Consider the following 19,390-nt stretch of genomic DNA (forward strand, 5'->3'; position numbering starts at 1 on the left):
CAAAGGCAGGTGCTAAACTGCTGCGGCACCCAGGGATCCCTATCTTTATTTTAATAAAATGTTTTCCTGATCCCAAATACTATCCCATAGATGTCAGCCATATAACACCATACTTTTAATATATATTGGAAAAAAGTAATGCCCATTAGTGTGTTCATTACCTTTCTAGTGCCACTGAATTTCTATATATAAATATTTTTTAAAGATTTTATTTATTTATTTATTTATTTATTTATTTATTTATTTATTTATTCATTCATGTTAGACACAGAGAAAGAGGCAGAGAGATAGACAGAGGGTGAAGCAGGGTCCTTGCAGGGAGCCCAATGCGGGACTCGATCCCTGGACCAGGATCATGCCCTGAGTCAAAGGCAGACACTCAACTGCTGAGCCACCCAGGCATCCCTCTATATATGAATTTCATTAATTGTTATTAACAAATAAATAAATGCTTGGATTCCCAAATACATTTGAATTTCATAGTTTGTCATTTCATACAAAAGAAATAGCCAATGTTGTTGTTTTTTTAAAAGATTTTATTTATTTATTCATGAGAGACAGAGAGAGAGAGGCAGAGACACAGGCAGAGGGAGAAGCAGGTTCCCTGCAGGGAGGACGATCTGGGACTCCATCCCGGGACTCCAGAATCATGCCCTGAGCTTCTGCTGAGCCACCCATGAATCTCCTCAGACAATGATTTTGCCTGTTCTTCCTATGAAGATTTCACTCATCTGAGAAGTGATTAATACAGAGTGACTAGAAATATTATGTTTAAAAGTTTATATATTTTCTGTGTAGCTATTTTTTTTGCTGTAGGCTTTAACCTGTTAGACTTTATAATGATATAAAAGAACTATAAAGATACCCTCAGCCTCAAATTTTTTAAATCAAAATTTTCCTCCATTTTCAGAAGGAATAATTATTCAGAAACCTTGTATATTAATTATTTCTTAAGAAGCTAGATCATTTGGTAATGTGTCTTAGCCAACTGTCCAAGGTCAGCAAAATGCTTTGGCATGTTCTGTTTTATGGCCCCAGGCAGAAAACCACAGCATTCTCACTATTAATATCTCTTGACCTTTCAATTTACAAATAGAAGCATCTCTGTGGCCTTTTCTTTCTTTTGTATATCCCTGAAAAGACAAGAATCTAGGGCTTGAGATAAGAAATATTTTAATTTATTTGGTTTTAAGCTATAATCCTATACTTTTATATAATGTTTGGACTGTTTATTCATTTCATGAAATTTTCCTAAGCACCAATTATAGGCAAGTTACCATGTTATGTGTCAGAGAAACAAATAAGTCAGATATGCCCCTAAAGAGCTTATGGTTTAATCGGGGAAAGCAAATATATCAAGATACTATAACGTAAGGTAAAAAGTAGGAAGCACCATAGAGAAGCATAGACAAGATGATGACAGGGGAGGGTCAGAAAAGAGACATTATTGAATTTTGTGGGTTGGCGGCAAAGAGAAGGAAATTGATGATTAATCTAAGAAGGAAGTGGCATTTGAGCTTGCCCTTGATGGATAGAATTTAAACATGTGGAAAGAAGATGTAAGTGTGGACATTACAGATTGAGGGAACAGTGTGATTAAGGGCATGGAGCTCAGAAAATATGAGGTAATAAAAAAAAGTTTTAAGTAGTTCAGTTTGGCCAGAGAACAGGGTGTATAAATGAAAGATCATGGAAAATAAAATTGGAAAATTACTTTGAGAGCCAATCTACAGGGCTGTTAATGCCAAATGATGGGATGTAGACTCTATTTTACAGACAATGGAGTCCCACCAAAGGCCACATTCAGTGTGTGCTTCAAGGGTGTGTTGGACTAAACTGGAAAGGGAGGTGCTTGGAAGTGAGAATACCAACACACTGGACATATTCTATCACAATCTAATAAGAAATAGCCTAGATACTCTAGAAAACAGAGCCTGAAGCAAGGATTAAAGTGCTGATACATTATTTGGGAAGTGCAGGAAAAAGGAAAGAAGGGAAGGAAGAATATGAAGTAGTGCAAAGAAAAGTGCCTGACAGAACTAGCCTCTCCTTTGTGATGAGCCATAATGAGGCAAAGTGCAGCAGCAGGTCTGTACTTGCTGGCACATGAAACATCTTGGAATAAGGTACAAGGCAAAATCTTGCCTCTAGTATTCATTGAGAAGGACTAAAGAGGGAGTTTACTTCTAAGCTCCCTCCCACTGCCTGTTTCTCATTGGTCAAAATTGGCCTCACTGAGAATTAGTTACCTCACATATCAAGGGATGTCCCCAACTACTAGGGTCACTGGATCCTTCAACCTAAGGTATGGTGTTTCATCTAAGTCTGGAGGTTACAGGAAGAGCTAACAATTCTAGGTAAGTGTTGGTTGGCTTGGCTGTGTGTGTGTGTGTATGTGTGTGTAGTTTAGAGGTGAGGAGTCAAAGGGCTGCCAGGAAAAGCTATTGGTCAGTCTTAGCCAGTATTGGATAGGACAGCAAGTAGGAGATGGTAGCTGAGTATCTGAAGGTCCTAGAAGTGGGCAGTGGCCATGATATCTAGAGAGAAGCATAAGCCTTAAGTTGGAAATAATGATTCAAGAGAAAAGAGGAGCATTCATTCATACCATAGTTAGGGAATAATTATTTTGGCAGGCAGTCATGTTCCTTGGATTAAACTCTTTTCCCTCCAACATTATTTAGAAAATCACTTCCCTCTCAAGTGAAGCCTGAGAACCAGTGACTTAAAGATATTTCTGCATATTATCTGAGTTAGTATGACTTGAGTATTTTTTTTTCATTTCAATTCTATGATTTGTCATAAAATTTCATCATGTATGGCTCCAGTCTTTGGAAGAGGGGTTCAGAACTGTGTAATACCAAGTTCAGCATCATGAAGTAACATTTATTATCTAAGGATGGGACTATAAACACCAATTTGGACATAGTGAAGCACACTCAGCCCTCTTATTTGCAAGGAGAATAAGGTTCCAAAAGAGCCCTCTGAAAGAAAAAATTATCAATTGCAGATCACTTTTTAAAAAGATTTTATTTACTTGAGAGAGAGCATGAGGTGGTGGGTGGAGAGGCAGAGGGAGAGGGAGAGACAGACTCCCTGGTGAGCAGTAAGTCTGACATCTGAGATCATGATTTGAGCCAAAGGCAGATGCTTAACCGACTGAGCCACCCAGGCACCCCTGCAGATCACTTTTGAGTACCAGTGCCAAAATGCAAGAGTTCACCCCAAGACTGAAGAGGGAAAGGAGACCTTTTTCCTACTTTTTAACCTACCAAAAGCTGACACTAGCCAAATTTATCCTTAATTTTTTCCTTGGATTTTTTTTTCTACTCTAAAATAGGCTTGGTGCACTGAAAAAGGAATTAGAATTCCAGTCAGTCTCAAGTCGCTTTTGCCTCTGTGCGAAGCAAATAGCTGGTAACGACTCACTTTGAAACTTGGTCTCCTTGACTGTAAAATGAAGATAATAGTACTTACCCTGCCAACCTCAGGACTGTTTGAAGAACTAAATGAGATAGAGCTCTGAAAATACTAAAGTGCTTTTCAAAGAGAAGTTACTGTGCTTTCTGTAAAGTCAAAGGCAGTCCTCCTTAACTGGGTGAAGTCAAAGCATGGAAAGAACCTGACAACCGAGATACGCTTAAGGGCTAGAAGAAAAAAAAAAAGAAAATGCCTCAAATCTCTGCTTCACTCACAATGTAGAAAATGCCCAAACCACACTGCATCAGATAGGGTTAAACTGATTCTAAATGTTTTAGGAATTTTAAATGCCTTTCTTAGAGACTTAGCCTAGCCTTCATCTACTAAAAGTCATGCTGCTAACCTAGTATTTGTAGGTTTCCTCAGTGCTTTGAAGATTTCTCCAGTGGCACTGGACTTGTTTTGCCTTTGATTTCAAATTCTAACCAAACCATTTACTATATGTATGACTTGGAGCCTTTTTAATTCAGCTGAGCCTCAGTTTCCTCATCTATAAATTGTGAATAAAAAGACCTAATTTGTAGGATTATCATTAAATTTAGAAACAATATTTCTAGTACACCTGATACAGTTGGTATTCGATAAACAACAGCAATAAGTATCTGTTATTGCTATTTTTAGTATGATACAGTAGAAATAACAACAGCTTTGAAACCACACAATCCTGTATTTACAAGGATTGTAACTTACAAGGAACATAACCCTAAACAATTTAAAACTTTCTGAAGTTGAGTTTTGAGACAATGATGTTTTCAGAGTATAATTCTGAGAATTTCAAAGGTATCTATAGTAGTTTGAATGGTGGTACCCCAAGAGATATACCCATGTCTTAAACCCCAGAACCTGTGAATGTGACCTTATTTGGGAAAAAGATCTTTGCAGATGTCATTAAATTAAGGATCCCAAGATGAGAGCTTCCTGGATTATCTGGATGGCCCCTAAATCCAATAGCTGTCCTTATAAGGGTCAGAAAAGGAGGAGACATAGAGAAGAGGAAAAGACAATGTGACCACAGAGGCCGAAATTAGAGTGATGCAACCACATCCCAAGGAACAGAAGAGGCAAAGAATTCCCCCTTAGGGCCTATTAAGAGAGCATGGCCTTGCCCCAACACCTTGATTTTGGACTTCTAGTCTCCAAAACTGTGAAAATAAACTTTTGTTTTTTTGTTTGTTGATTGGTTTCTTTGTTTTTAAATATGCTCCACACCCAGCATAGAGCCCAGTGCAGGGCTTGAACTCATGACCCTGAGATCAAGACCTGAGCTATTATCTATCAATGGACTGAGCCATCCAGGCACTCCTAAACTTCTGTTGTTTTAAGCCACCAAACCAAGTTCATGGTAATTTGTTCTTACAGCCCTAGGACACTAACATAATATCTAATGAGGATTGCCTGGTACAGTGCTGGTATGTGACAAGTACTTAGCAAATGGTGGTACATAATGGGTTCCTCATTTGTCCTCACTAGCTCCTCAATGAGCAAATACCTGTATGAATCCATAGGTGGCCACCTGAGAGTCTGTTGCCAGGGATCAGGGAGCACGGTTAGCCTCAACCCATATAAGACAAAAGCCTAACCTGAGTTTTGTGAACACCAGGCTCTACCACAAGCAATTGATGGTAGGATTCTACTTTATAATAGCACAGATGCAGTCTCGTTATACCTTGAAGAGTTTGTTCTCCTAAAATTCTCACTGCTCCAAAGGTTTAGAATTTTAAAATAACAACAAATCTCTGTTCAAAGGAATGAACAATACACTTAAAGATTCTTCTGGTAACAATAGCTTCCCTCACCCTGAAGTGCTATAAAAATTCAGAGAGCAACGTCACCCAGTTGTGGAAGATAAAAGAATAGCAACTAAAACAGTCAGTCAGATCAAGGCAGGGAAGCAGTCTGTTGTTTCTGGGCTGAAAATGGTTCTGAATGCTAAAAGACAGAAATCACTCTAAAGAGGGGTGGATGGGGACGCCTGGGTGGCTCAGTGGTTGAGCATCTGTCTTCAGCTCAGGTCGTGATCCTGGAGACTCAGGATCGAGTCCCACGTTGGGCTCCCTGCATGGAGCCTGCTTCTCCCTCTGCCTATGTCTCTGCCTCTCTCTCTGAGTCTCTCATGAACAAATAAAATCTTAAAAAAAAAAAAAAAGAAAGAGGGGTGGATGGGTACATATAACAGACTTCTTCAGCCTGTGTTTCTGAGTTTAGCCTCCAGAATGAAGCAGGACTTTTGACATACTACCCCCAGGGGCTGCTCTCTTAGGTGTGACTCCGTTGGAACCAAGTATTTGTCTGTGGTAGGGTCCAAAATTTACATAGCACAGATGATACAGAGCAAACATGGAACATTTTTTAAAAGTTTAACAGGTTTTAATTTCTTCATGAAGCATCATCCTGTGTAGAGCAATGATCATAGCAAATCCATACTGGTAGTTTCTTTGTGTGCCAGGAATTCGTGTAAGGACTTGATATAGAATAACCACTCACACATCCTAGTATGTAGTGCTATTAGGATCCCCATTTAGCAAATGAGCAACCAATGTCAGAGAATTAAGCTATTTCCTCAAGGCTGTATAGAATGGAGTAGATTCATAGCTGGGTCACCTGGTTCCAGAGTTCATGCTCTTCTTCACTTGAGGAACTGTGAGAAATAAAATTAAAATTGTCAATTAAAAGGATCCATGCATATCAAGTTTAAATAGTCTCTTTCAAATAAAGTCAATCTCTTTTGGGTAAATGCTCATTCATGTCCTCGTGTCTACAAGAGAGGGGCCCTGCGGCCCTACTGGTGCATATGGTAGACATCACTGCAGAGAGTGTAGCTGGAAAGTCCTGCAGTCTGTTTTTCACTGGTCTCTTTAGCTAGCTGGTCTCTGCACAGTGTCCAGCAGCTGGCTATCTCCTGCTATGAGAGAGTGGTCATAAGTAGCCAGAAGGGCACCTCTTCTGCAGTCTGCTGGCATTAAGGGTGTGGTGGAGGTGTGTCCACTTTCCACCTCAACCATCTACTCCCTCAGCTTTGGCACTGAGTCCCTTCAAACTGCTGAGCAGGCTTTTGGTCTTCTCTGGGCCCACTGGAAACCTTGGAATCTTTATGATGTCACTGTCAGCTCCAACAAAGAGGAAAAGACTACCTTTGTCCTTTTGGGACTATCATCATGCAACCAAGCCATTTCCAAACTACCACCAGATGCTGATCCAAAGGAGCTTACAGTATTCCCAGTTTGCATTCAGGGAGGTTGAAATGCAAACATTACAACTCAGATGTGCAAAAAATGTAGTTCTCTGTTATTTTCTGTTATGGATCTCAACTTGCTATGGGGCCCGATTCCCACTCAGCAGCAGAGAGAATTTTTAAAAACTTAAACTTCAGTCTGCTTTTAGAAAAATCTCGTTCAGTTTAACATACTCTATTTGAGGTAAATATTCAGTCAATGCAAAGTTAAATCTATCAGCATTGATTCTCCAAAATCCCTTAAGGGGGCTCTTTTCTCCCTGCTTCCCAAGATGGCCTCTAAAGAGTAACAGAAGTCAGGAGTGGGAATTCAGATTTTTATTGGTCTGGGCTGGTCTCTGAGTGCCCTCTGCTGGTGTCCACAAGGTGTGGTTAATCTTGGTTGGTCTTGTGGGGGTTATGCTGGAACCCACTGGTGGACTCCAGGGTCCCTACCATTTGTTCCAGGTATGAGGCCTCCACCTTTTATGACCATGTTTTGCCTCCAGGTCTCTGCAGATTCACTGGTTAATCAAAACCTATATGTACTGCTTTCAGGTACACATGGAACCATTAATTTGGAAGTGGAGGTAATTTGAGTCAGTGGCTGAACCTACAATGAGACATGTTCTTCTAATAAATATGGTAGGAAAGCCTTTGGCTTTTCCTGGGTTTGCTGTGGAAGTATTTCTGCCATCAGTTCCTAACATCACAGGTACCTCTAAAAATGATTCCATAATGTAATCGATCAATTCTTCTGCATGTGTTGTATGTGGCTGATCTGTTCTTAGTCACATAACCTCCAAAACTCTTCTGTTCAGAGATTCTATGAACTATCTAATATGTTTTAATTTATCCTTTCCTGTTTAGACTGACTTCAGTGAAATCTGTTGCCTGCAACTCAAAACTCTGACCAATGTAGTAACCTTCTCTCCATTACGCCTACTTCTCCTCTGCCCACAACATAAACTAAAGTATAACCATGTTTACAAAATTCACATAAATTTCTATAAGAAGTACTACCAAACTAGAGGGCTATCTTAGTCAAGGCTGTCTTGGTTTTAAATAGGAGATATTAACTTGAGCTATTTTTTGTCTAAAGGGAAAGTTCACTAGAATATTAAGAGCCATGCAGTGCTCTGGGAGCTGGAAAACCATCAGTAGACAATCATTTATGCTTCTTCATGCACAGTTTGTGGGCTTATACTACTTAAGTTTCAGTTACAAGTACAGACTACCTATTTGTTGGTGTCTTTCCAAGTCTTGAAAGAAAGATCAAACGTAGAGTCTTACCTGAGAGACATCCAAAGTCAAGTTGGAAATACTGTAAAATGGACTGCTCCGATTTTCCTTTTCTAGAAATTATGTTAAAGATTTCAAATATGCCATGGTGCTTATATTCTAAATCCCTATGCATTGAAAGAAGGCACCAGAAACTTCAAGTCAACATATAACCAGTTCTACCAACCCAAGTTTTCACCAATCAATGGTAGATTTCAGGTCTTTAGGAAGGCTGAGATTTACTGGCTTAAGTGGTATTTAGAGTTCCTAAATGGACTAAGAACTATGAAATAAAAACTGTAGGGCTCAACCATGCTCTAAGTAACAGAACAAGATGGGACATTTACTGTTGTCTCAGAATTTTGGCTAAGGGCCCAAAGCTGAGGACAGTAAGTACTAAGTAGTCACACAAAACCTTTTTTAAAAACGACTTAATAAAACATGCAAAACAGTCTTTCAATTACCAACACCTCCAGACTTTATATGACTAGAATATTTAAAAAAATTTTTTTTTTAGAGAGAGAGGGAGGATGTATGCACACATGTGCATGGAGAGGCAGAGAGAGAAGGAGAGAATCTCAAGTGGGGCTCAATCTCATGACCCTTAAGTCATGACCTGAGCTGAAATCAAGAATTGGATGCTTAACCAACTGAGCCACCTAGGTACCAAGACTAGAAATTTTTAAATAGATAATTAGAATGGATAATGTAGAAATAGAGAGGTCTTTGGCACCATCTCTCCAAGAGACACACTCATAGGGACAGAAGAACCTGCGGCTAGGGAGGATGGTCATCTTGCTTCCTATTGTATATTTACAAAGCTTCCCACACTCAAAGGTCCAACCTGTTTCCCCAGTATAGCAGACTTGATACAACCCAGTTAGTGCCAAAGGTGCTTCCTCAGGATCTTTGTCATGAGAGTGGCTCTGCTATATTGCCTCTATTTCTATGGGATTTCTTTCTGACTTATTGAGAAAATAATGCATATTTGAACCTCCATCATTTGGATGCACTGGGAGAAGGGGTAAAAGGCTAAGTGAAGGGTTCAATAGAACAATGAAATATGAAAGCTAGTCACAGAATTAGGGAAGTGGATCATTTATTTTGTTATTTTTTTGTGATCACAATATCAAACAGCTCATGTTTAAAGGAAGGTTAAAGTTAAGATTAATGTCAATGAAAATCATCACATATCAATGAATCTCAGATTGTTGCATTGTAATGTTAAAATATTGTTAAGATATGAACACTATATTTTCTTTTCTTTGTAGAATTAGTTAAACCTAGAATATGAATCCATTTTAATGAAATTCTTCATTTTCTGAACTACTAATTTTAAACAAAATTCCTCTTACAAGTATTTATAAGTTCAAAAACAAATGCTTACTTTGAAGTTAGTCTATAAGAATTAGGTATTTGTATCTAGACTACCAAAATTTTTAAGTTCTTAGGGTTTTTTAAAATAATAAGGCTAAAGTGTTCTTGTATTTTCTTTCTTTTTTTTTTTTTTTTTAAGTAATCTTTGCACCCTATGTGGAGCTTGAACTCATAACCTTGAGATCAAGAGTCATATACTCTACCAACTGAGCCAGCCAGGTGCTCCTTGTCCTTGTATTTTTTCAGCCATTTCAGAAGAGATAGGTGGGCGCTGGCTAAAGAAAAGGTGTCCTTTTTACCCTAAAAACTTAATTAGTAGCAGACAAATTTTGGTAGATTCTGCACTTTTTTTTTTTTTTTTTTGGAGAGGGAGAATCTTAAGCAGGCTCCATGCCTAGCATGGAGCCCCACATGGGGTTCAATCTTACAATCCTGAGATCATGACCTGAGTCAATATCAAGAGTCAAATACTGAACCAACTGAGCCACCCAAATGCCCCAGAATTCTGTACTTTTGATAAAGGACTAAGTGCAACAATGATTTCCTCAGTCCCATGGATAACTTATATTTATAGAGCACCAGACAGTATTTAAAGGGCTTCACCAAAGGTATAGCAGTTACAGCCTTGAATCAACTGAAGAGGCCTAGCTCCTAGTGTATTACAGACTGGCTTGGGGCCTCCAGTAAGCCAATCAATCTCCTCATTTATAAAATATGGGCATTTTGTGACCCATCTCTATGTCCTTTCCAAGCCTAACATTCAGTGGTCTTGCCTTCCTAGCAGCCAACTATAGAGTATAGCCACTCTGGCAAATGGACAGAGGTTGGTGGAGTTTGGCAAGCTGAAGAAAATGTTTGTAGACTCAGAGCATGGTTAAAACTGATGTGCAAGGAGTTCAGACAAAGCAAAAAGGAAAGTACTTTTCTGAATATGCTTGGTGATGTGTATGCAATTTACTTTCTAAAAAAAGACAAAGTATTTTCATGGCTGGTGTTAGTCCAAACTTGACACAGTTGCATCCAATGCATTCTGGTTCTTTTCAATGCTAAGAAGTTTAGTGACAAGTGTTCTTCTGTTTCTTCTTTTTAAAAAATTATTAGACTTTGGGGGTGAGGAGAAAATATGGGGGAAGTTTGAGTAATCCTTTCAAGGGCTTCTTCTTACTTTGGCACACAGATAGTTCTCAAGAGGAAAGAAGAGATTTTTTCAACCATATAGTTTTCCAGGAACAGGAAATTCACAGCAAAACATTTCCCTTTGTTTTGAAGTAGTCACAACACCACAAAACCCAAGGGCCCATATTGAGAAAGGCATCTATAATTCTTTGTATTTTGGCCAGCCTTCCTTGCCATATTGTTTACTAAAACATACACATACACCTAAATTCACATACATGTAGGAAATTTAAATGCAAATATATTTTTGCATACCTGTCATATGCATACTAAAAACTAGTTTATATAAACAAGATAAATCAGAAATGTGCAGCATAAAAATTGTAATCTTGTTCAAATTATCCTAAGACTGTAGTATAGTGATTGTCAACCAGGGTTCTGTGGCATTTTGATATGTCAGAGAAAGCTTCATAATTGTATTAACAATTTTGAACAGTGTGTAAAATCTATTTTGGCTACATCTGAGTATGAAGGCTATTATTAAGATGTCCATCAGATGGCCCATAGAGCTCAATGGGCAAACAGACAATTGCTGGGAGTGGGACATAGGTGGAAGCAACATCAAACAAAAACAAAAAAATACTTATTGGCATAAGGGAGAACTTTGCCTTTAGAGGCACAAGGAGAATAAGTCAGATCAGCACACTGTTCTGTTCAACAGAAGCAAAGCGATACAATGCAACCTATAAGCAACAATCATATCATAGACATGATTGTTTTATAGCTATTGTTTACGTATTAATTTTTAATTTCTTCAAGTATATTGAGAAAAATCCTAATACTTGCAAGTATGTTGTAAACACAAAAAAAGTGAAGATCCTCATAATAAGAAAGCCTTTGGGGTTTGGTCCTGACTTTCCTATAATGCCCAAACCTACCCCCAGCCTCTTCTTTTAAGTCTCATAGGGCTGCTGGGCCAATCCAGGTACACCCTGAACAACTTGTGAAAGCCATAGAATAAAGCCCTGCAGGGATGGACATTCACAATATATATCATCCAAGAAAAAGGGTCTTTGGCTGGAAAAAGACATTATGAGATAGGTAGGAAGGGAAGAGCCATCTCTCTTCGGGATTTGGCCTGAGGCCATGGCCTGGTGGAAAATTTCTTCCAAAGGAGGTAGAAAAGGAGAGAGCTGAATCTTACAAACCAGATCATCTGTTTTTTATGTAATCCTTAGTATGTATATCCCTTTTCTTATCCCAAAGTTTTGGGAACCTAAAAATTTTGTTCATGGTCACAGACATGCTGTGTGCTTTAGAGAATTAAGGAGACAGGGCAGTCTGGGTGGCTCAGCGGTTTAGCACTGCCTTCAGCCCAGGGCGTAATCCTGGAGACACGGGATTGAGTCCCACGTCGGGCTCTCTGTATGGAGCCTGGTTCTCCTTCTGCCTGTGTCTCTACCTGTCTCTCTCTCCTCTCTGTGTTTCTCATGAATGAATGGATAAAATCTTAAAAAAAAAAAAAAAGAGAGAGAGAGACAGTGGGTCAGCCTTCGGGCCTGAGCATTTTTGGAAGGGCAAAGTCCCACAGGGATTAATGTGGTGACAATAGCATAAGCAAGAGATCCCCAAGGGAGAGGAATCCTGGGAACAAATGTTGGCCATAATGCCTGGCTCTTCCTCCAAAGTGAACACTCTTCTTTCACTGGTAAATCTCGATCAATCAGGCTTTGATTTACCAAGGGGTCTTGCAGGTTCTTTTATGCACTTGTGAAGAAGAATGGGGGAGTGTTGGGTTGGCTGGTAAATTTAGCATTATAGGAAAGTCAGGATCAAAGCTAAAATGTAATCATAACAGTGACTGACAAACCCTCAGCATGAGATACTGACAGAGGTTAAATTGCTGAAGGAACAACAACCCATTCATACTGTACTTTGGCAATTATTATAGATATTGAATTTAATAGATGTGCCTGGAAGTCACATTTATCAATTTTTTAGCACTTAAATTAAGGAAAGTGTTGAATAGGGACAACTCCCAGGATTTCCTAATTTAGAGTACTAAGTTTCTCAGATTAAATTTTTTTATTAAGTATCTGCACTGTTGGTGAAAAAAATTGACTGTAATTCCTAAAACTAAGCTGAAGTTCAAGCCCAGCAAGGTTTTTATTTATGAGGACAGAGAGAGAAGCCAAAGTGAAGTAAGGAAATGAGATGAGAATCCAGATCAAAAACTCACTTTCTTAAAAACCAAAAAGAGTAACCCAAGAAACTGCCACATCCCTCTGTCTATTAAGAGCATGACATTGAATCACTTAGACATGAAGCTAGGTGAGAACTCAAACTTCTAGAAAACCACAGACTAAAACACATATATCTATAAATTTTATTCCTAACAAGCATAAAACAATCCTCCCAACAACAGATGCAGTATCATGGTATTTTAGTCCTAGTTAACTTCACTGATAACCATAATGTTACATGACTAAGAATAATCACCATGTAGGGAAAAGGTTTATTTAAAAAAATCTATGAGTTTTTAGATATTAGTTCTGAAGTTATGACTGATATTTATTCTAAAATGTAAGAGATGGAACCTTTCCCTCCTCTCCTTCACCCCAAAATTACCCCAAGATATAAAAAATTACAGTTTGAAAGACCAAACTTATAAAAAGTCACAAAGAAATAACACAATATATAAATCACAACTACCAATACTCAAGACTTGGCACAAAATAAAAAACACTGCAAATGCCATAAATAACACAATGCCATTCTACATCAACTATACGACATTGTTTCATGTATGTTGAGATAATTTTCCCTGCTAATAACATTGGATTGACATTAACTCATCCGCAAATTTTTAGGGGCCCTTGAGGAGTCACAACACACATTTTAAAGGTGGCTGCCAGGGTAGAACCATAAGACAGATGACCTTAGCCAGGTGGAGCAGGAATTGAACCAGTGGCCATAGTCTCATTAGCATGAAGTTCTATCAACTGAGCTCAGCTAAATAGCACACCTGTGTTGACTGATGTGGTAAGCAGGGGTGGAATAAGCCAGCCGCACCCTGTGCCTGTCAACTCCCTCTCTCAGGCCACATCGGAGCACTTGGCGTCATTCTTACCTTAACTTGTGTTCAAACATTATTTGTTAGCAGATGATATTATTTTTCTTTCTTCTTGAAGTGAAAATGGCATATCCATTGATAGGGTGGGTGAATGGGTTAGTAAACAGAAATTTAAGGACTAAAAATCATTTGTTGTTACAGCTGGAAGAAATTGAGTCCAACATCAATAGTCTACAGATGAGAAAACTGCAATGTAGAGGGGTTAAGTCCCTTGCCCAAGGTCATGGAGTTATTAAGTGTTGGAGCCAGGACTAGAATTACATCTGGTCTCCACGGTGAAGGCTTCTGGACTTCACACTGGTATGTGGAGGAAAAGAGTTGCAAGGGTAGGAAGAAAGAGACTTTGATCTCCCAAATGGCTCAAAACTTCTTTTAAAAAGTGATTTTTGTTGGCATGACTGGGAGCACTGCCCTGGCAAGTCTCTTTTGTCCGACCTCCTCCACACAAGCCTAAACTGCAGCCAAGAGAGCTCAGCACTCTGGCTGCCTAGAGGGTCTGGACAGGAGAGTTTATTTCTCTGAGGCGCAGGCTACTGGCAACTGCACATATACCTAGGGCCGCAATTCACCATGAGGTTCAAGTATCAGTGGCAGGGCCCCATCACAGTCCCGGAGGCCCCTGCTTCATGCTGACAGTGGATCTCAGGCAGTGATTTACCAACTGGTAGGGATTTCAATATTTAACAATAATATTTAATCAAACAACTGTACCAGCACATACAGCAGTCCTGAAATCAGCCCTGCATATGCCCATTTCAGATTAAATACTCTTAATGATATACTTAGCTTCTAAGTTTCTGAGAAGTAAACTTAATACAATATAGTGGTGTGTGAAATGTTTCCTGAAGTATGGGATATATCCAAAGGACTAGAGACCCAGGGTAAATCATAGTATATAGGTCCCAAATCCACCTCAACCTCTCACTTATAAAGCTCACTCCCCACCCCCCACCACAACCCCTTCAACACAGACACACAGAAAGCAAACAAGCAATTTTAAAAAGGAAGTCACAGAAATACATGAGGTGTATGTGTACAAGGGTCATTTGCTTCCATGTAAACCTCTCAGTCCTCTTCCCCTTAGCTACTTCCCCAGACAGATAAATGGCTTTATCTATCAGATCATCTTTTCATCTCACCGGAACCAAGCAATCAAGTCAAAAGACATTATCTGGTAAAATGTGTCTTGGCCTGGATTTGCTGGAAGAGCTCTTTGGACTTGCCCAGAACTCACCCAATTACTGAATCTTCATTCATTCAGCTTTTGTGTTTGCTGGACAGAACCCAAGAGGAGAATATTATTATATCGGGGTTAAACAAGGTCATCTGGTCTGCGTGACGGACTAACACCTAGCTCCAAAAAAGGTACCTGTTTTTCAGGGTGGTGTGATCAGTATTAGGCAAGAATCTTGCAAACCATCTCTTACAAGGAGGCCAGCAAGATCACAGAAGGCAATACCTCGTTTGCTCAGAGACAAGCTGTTTTCTAATCAAGTTTTCTTATACTCAGAACTATGGAAACATTTTCAAAGGTATTATTCTCGGCAGGTTTCCAGTAATTCAACATTTCCAGACTTATCCAAATGGCTTCTGAAATATTTGCTGTTTGTTGAGAGCAGCTTTCAGGATGAGGTAATTAAAAGAAACCTATCAATTTGAGATTTTTTTTTCCATGAGTAAATAATGTTGACATACTGTTCAAATAAACCCACAATTTACTGCAATCTGTTTTTAGACAAACCCTCCACTTTAACCTCCAAATGGGAAAAACGAAGAGACTTTCCTCTTCTCATTTAATCAAGAACATATGTTCAAAGATAATACCGGAGGCTTATTCTGGGAAGCGTTCTGCTCTTCCTCTGACAGCGACGCAGTAAGCTCATGAGGCAGCCTCGACACATAATGAAAGCAAACGCCACCATAAATCTCCCGCCCGGCAGAGGTCACTTCAGAAAAATCGCCTGCTGCTCAAATAAGTACTGGCTATGCTGAGGCACACTGGGGGAGAAATGCCAACTGTGATAAACACTAGCAGGTATGCACCAAACCGAGGCCAACCCAGGCAACTGCAAGAGAAAGGAGCCCAGTAAAGCAGGTGTGTGTGTATGTGTGTGTGTGTATTTACACATCACCTCGCTGGTCCCTTGTGTTCTGGCTGAGTGAGGACAAGCAAGTTCACGGCAAGAGTAGCTGCTTTCCCTCTTAGGAGAGCTTGGGAGGCACCAATTTTCATTAAACCTAAAAGTATACACCGTGGCAAGAGGCCAAAACAGTCCTCAAAAGTGAGGCTTTAAAAAACATCTGTTAGGGCCTTTGAGATCCTAAGGAGAGAGAGAGAGAGAGAGAGAGAGAGATTGGACTCCAAGTCCAGTGCTTTTCATTTCCAGACTGTGAGTCATAAAAAGAGTGCGTAAATCCAGATCGCCAGAATACACTGACCCGAGTCTGGGTTTACTAACACCTGAAGTACATTTCATGGGAATTAGGTAGGTTTAAGCATCAACCTGGTCATGAAGCTTGAAAGGCTTTTCTCCCATCTCAGGATGCCAGGAGTCCTCTGGAACCTGGAATGGAGTTTTCTGACAGCAAAGGTTTACTGTAGCGTAAAAGAAATTATGGAGATTTTCCCGCTAGGCATAAGGACATGATCACTATAGGCACCTGTGGGCCAAAGCAGGTTATCCACCAATATTCCTTTAAACACCAAATTATGGACTATTAGGCTACTGCTTCAAGGCTTCCACGAAGGTGAAACCTTGACAAATTCCAAAATAAAAGCCATAAAACCAATCATTTTTTAAACCTGCATGAGTGACACCAGGAAAATTAGAGCAGTGTGGCAGGTCACTGTGAAATAAAGCTGCCATAAAGAAGCTTATGATGCTTTCATGGAAAAGGCAATTAGAAGGTTACTTTCTCTCCGGTTTAAGACTGGTTCCTGTTCTTCCTCCAGCCCCCTGCCTTCCACCTCCCTACTGCAAAATGGATCAGTCTATAATAAGTAGTAGTTATATATCATAAGGCAGCAATTCCTTTTAGTTGTTCCACTAGAAAAAAGCATCCAGATTTAGAACTTGACAGGAACCAGTATCGCCTGCCCCCAAAAGCCGGCAGAAAGTCTGTGTGTGTCATTCAGCCAGCATGGAGTCTGGGTGTTTTAAAAGCTTTAATTTGAAGGGGATAAAAAACCTGGGCGTTAAGCAATTTGGCTGTGGATATTTAATGCAGCAGCCATGCTACAGAATTGGAGCCCCCTATTTAAAATGAGAAATTGAAAACTTACATGCTCTGTAGGCAAGGTGTAAGTAAATGTAAAATGGTAAGCAGAAATCAGCTGAGAACCTGCAGAAACACCATTAGAAGGACTAATGACTTGTTCAGAAGTGGCCTTAAATAAATGCTATGGTGTCATCTGCAGGTATGTAAAACAAGTCTGGCTTTTAATTAGCCAGAGCCATGCCTTCCAGTGTTTAGGTTAAAAGCACCAGAGGAAGCAATGACCTAGGGAGACTGAGATTTGCCCCAAAGCATACAGCTCCCCATTGACAGCACTAAGATTGGAACCCTGTCTCTTGATCTCTAGTTTCCACTCTAATACACTTGCTGTATGCAGAATAACACATCCCAGAGATGTCTATTTATCCTAATTCCCAGAACCTGTAAATACAGCACCCTACATCATAAAAGGGACTTTGCAGATATGATTAAGTTAAGGATTTTGAGATGGGGAGATTATTCTGGGTTATCCAGGTGGCTCAGTGTAATCATAAGGGTCCTTATAAGAGAAAGGGGGAGTAGGAGAGTGAGGGTCAGAGTCAGGGCTCAGAAGCAACTCTGAAGATGGAAGAAGGGTCACAAGGCAGAAACTGTCATGTCTTCTAAAAGCTGGAAACGACAAGGACATGGGTTTTTCCCTAGAGCCTCCAGAAGGAATACAATCCTGCTGACACCTTGATTTTAGCCCAGTGAGACCCTTTTAGATTTCTGAGCTCCAGAACTATAAGAGAATAAATTTGTGTTGTGTGAAGCTACTAAATTTTGGTACGTTTTTACAACAGCAATAGGGAACTGATACAGTGCTCTAAGATGGGCATTGCATTTACCCCTCATTTTGATCTACTCAAAGTACCACTATTATCTCAGTGATGGTCAGTCTTAATAAAAACAAAAAGGCCCCACCACCACCTTTTTGGGTCTTTAGCACACACGTTCTACTCTCTTTAGAACTTTAGACACCCTCTTTCTCTCTGGCCCTTCATTGGTTCTCTTCTCTGCATCCTCATTCCCATGTGAACTTTACAAAAGGGAAATTTTTTTCTTATTGTCACCTGATCCATGTTGAGAAGTTATCTGGTAGGAACTTAAAAATATTATTCACCAACTATTTCCAAAGTATTAGAATACTCTGGGTGTGTCTCATTCTCTCACTTCTGCTGCCCCATGAAGCCTTGAAGACTGAAAAAAATTCAGGTTTCTTGTTTGGATGGGCCTTTCTCAGAGTGTCTTGAATCATACTCTAGGCTTTGGAGTCAGAGAGAACTTGGTTTGACTTCCTGACCTGGGAAAATTACTTATTAAGCCTCTATCTCTAAAATGGAGCAATGAATAGTGAGAAATCAATGAGATTTTGTTTGTAAAGTGTCACATACAATGTGACCCACTCAATATGTAGTGGTGGTGGTGTGAGTATTGAAGGTACCTATGACTCCCAATTCTAAGGCAATAAAGCCCAGTTAAATCCTGTGGGACCAGAAGTTTCAGATTGTGAGTGTTGAAAAGAGATACTCACCCAATGTGTAACAGCAGCAAGCATTTACACACTGCCAACCATGTACCTTTTCTTAAATATGGGGGATTTTAAGGGCCAAGAAGTCAGAAGAGACAATATACAGCCCTGTTCAAAAGAAGCTTATGGTTTAGTAGGGAGCAGACATAAAAACATAATTACTAGAATTTGTCACTCAGTATTGAAGACTTAAGTGCAACAAACGGTGACCCAGGGGAACAGAACCTGTCTAAGGGAATCAAGAATGTGGTCAGAGATGATGATTTTTGAGTTGGGTACTGAAGGATGAGTAGAAGTTTGCCAAGCAGAAAGGAGAATGAACATACAGGGCAGAGGAAAATGTGTAAGAAAAATGAAATAAAAGAATGTCAAAAGAGAATATCTCCTAACCATAACTATAGCATTGAAATCACTGGAATAAAGTAAATCCAGTTCAGCAAATGAAATCCATGGCCTTTTGTTCTGAATCGTCAACAACTCAACTTTTTCTGGATCTGCTGCAAAGTGATTTCAGGGTCACACTAAACAATTCATTCTTCCTTGACTAAAAATGATGCCTTGAGAATTCACTGATGGCCACAATGCAATCAATACTAATCAGGTAATATGCACTGGCCCTGAGATAACAAAGCATCCTGAATCCCGATGTATGAATTCATACTTGATCAATACTGCCCTATATGAGTGGAGGACTTTTTTTTCACATTCCAAAGCATTTTAGTAAGATGCTGAGAAAAATCAATAACTTATTAAATCCCAGTTACCTCATTAAAACAAACTATTAATCATTTTTGTTGCGATTATATTGGGACCACAGATCTGACTTTATATATTTTGTAGTGCTATGTATGCTCATATGTTTGCTCCATTCATTAGAGGAAATGATGCACAGAATGACCACACACTGCAGCCAAGATGGAGCTACTACAGGAAATGTACTTCCATGCATTATTGAAGGAAAAAATCCTGCAGTTGAAAAATTAGGAAAGCTATAACTTCAGCTGGAAGT

The 19,390-nt window shown here is 39.5% G+C and overlaps 1 protein-coding gene across 8 annotated transcripts in view; it reads right to left on the reverse strand.

The window, feature by feature from the left end:
- Window positions 1–521: 521 nt before the first annotated feature.
- LOC144291504 (importin subunit alpha-8-like) overlaps window positions 522–19,390 on the reverse strand; it is a 256,604-nt gene continuing 237,735 nt past the window's right edge. For 7 of the 8 annotated variants that reach the window (XR_013358799.1, XR_013358801.1, XR_013358803.1 and 4 more), the window contains one exon: window positions 522–6,115. The gene's annotated coding sequence lies outside the window, so the exon portion shown is untranslated. Of the gene's footprint in view, window positions 6,116–6,415; window positions 7,968–19,390 lie in introns of those variants that run through there. The other variant, XR_013358807.1, reaches the window with a different exon arrangement.

The sequence above is a fragment of the Canis aureus genome, chromosome 20 (genome assembly GCF_053574225.1).
Source record: "Canis aureus isolate CA01 chromosome 20, VMU_Caureus_v.1.0, whole genome shotgun sequence".
NCBI lineage: Eukaryota > Metazoa > Chordata > Mammalia > Carnivora > Canidae > Canis > Canis aureus.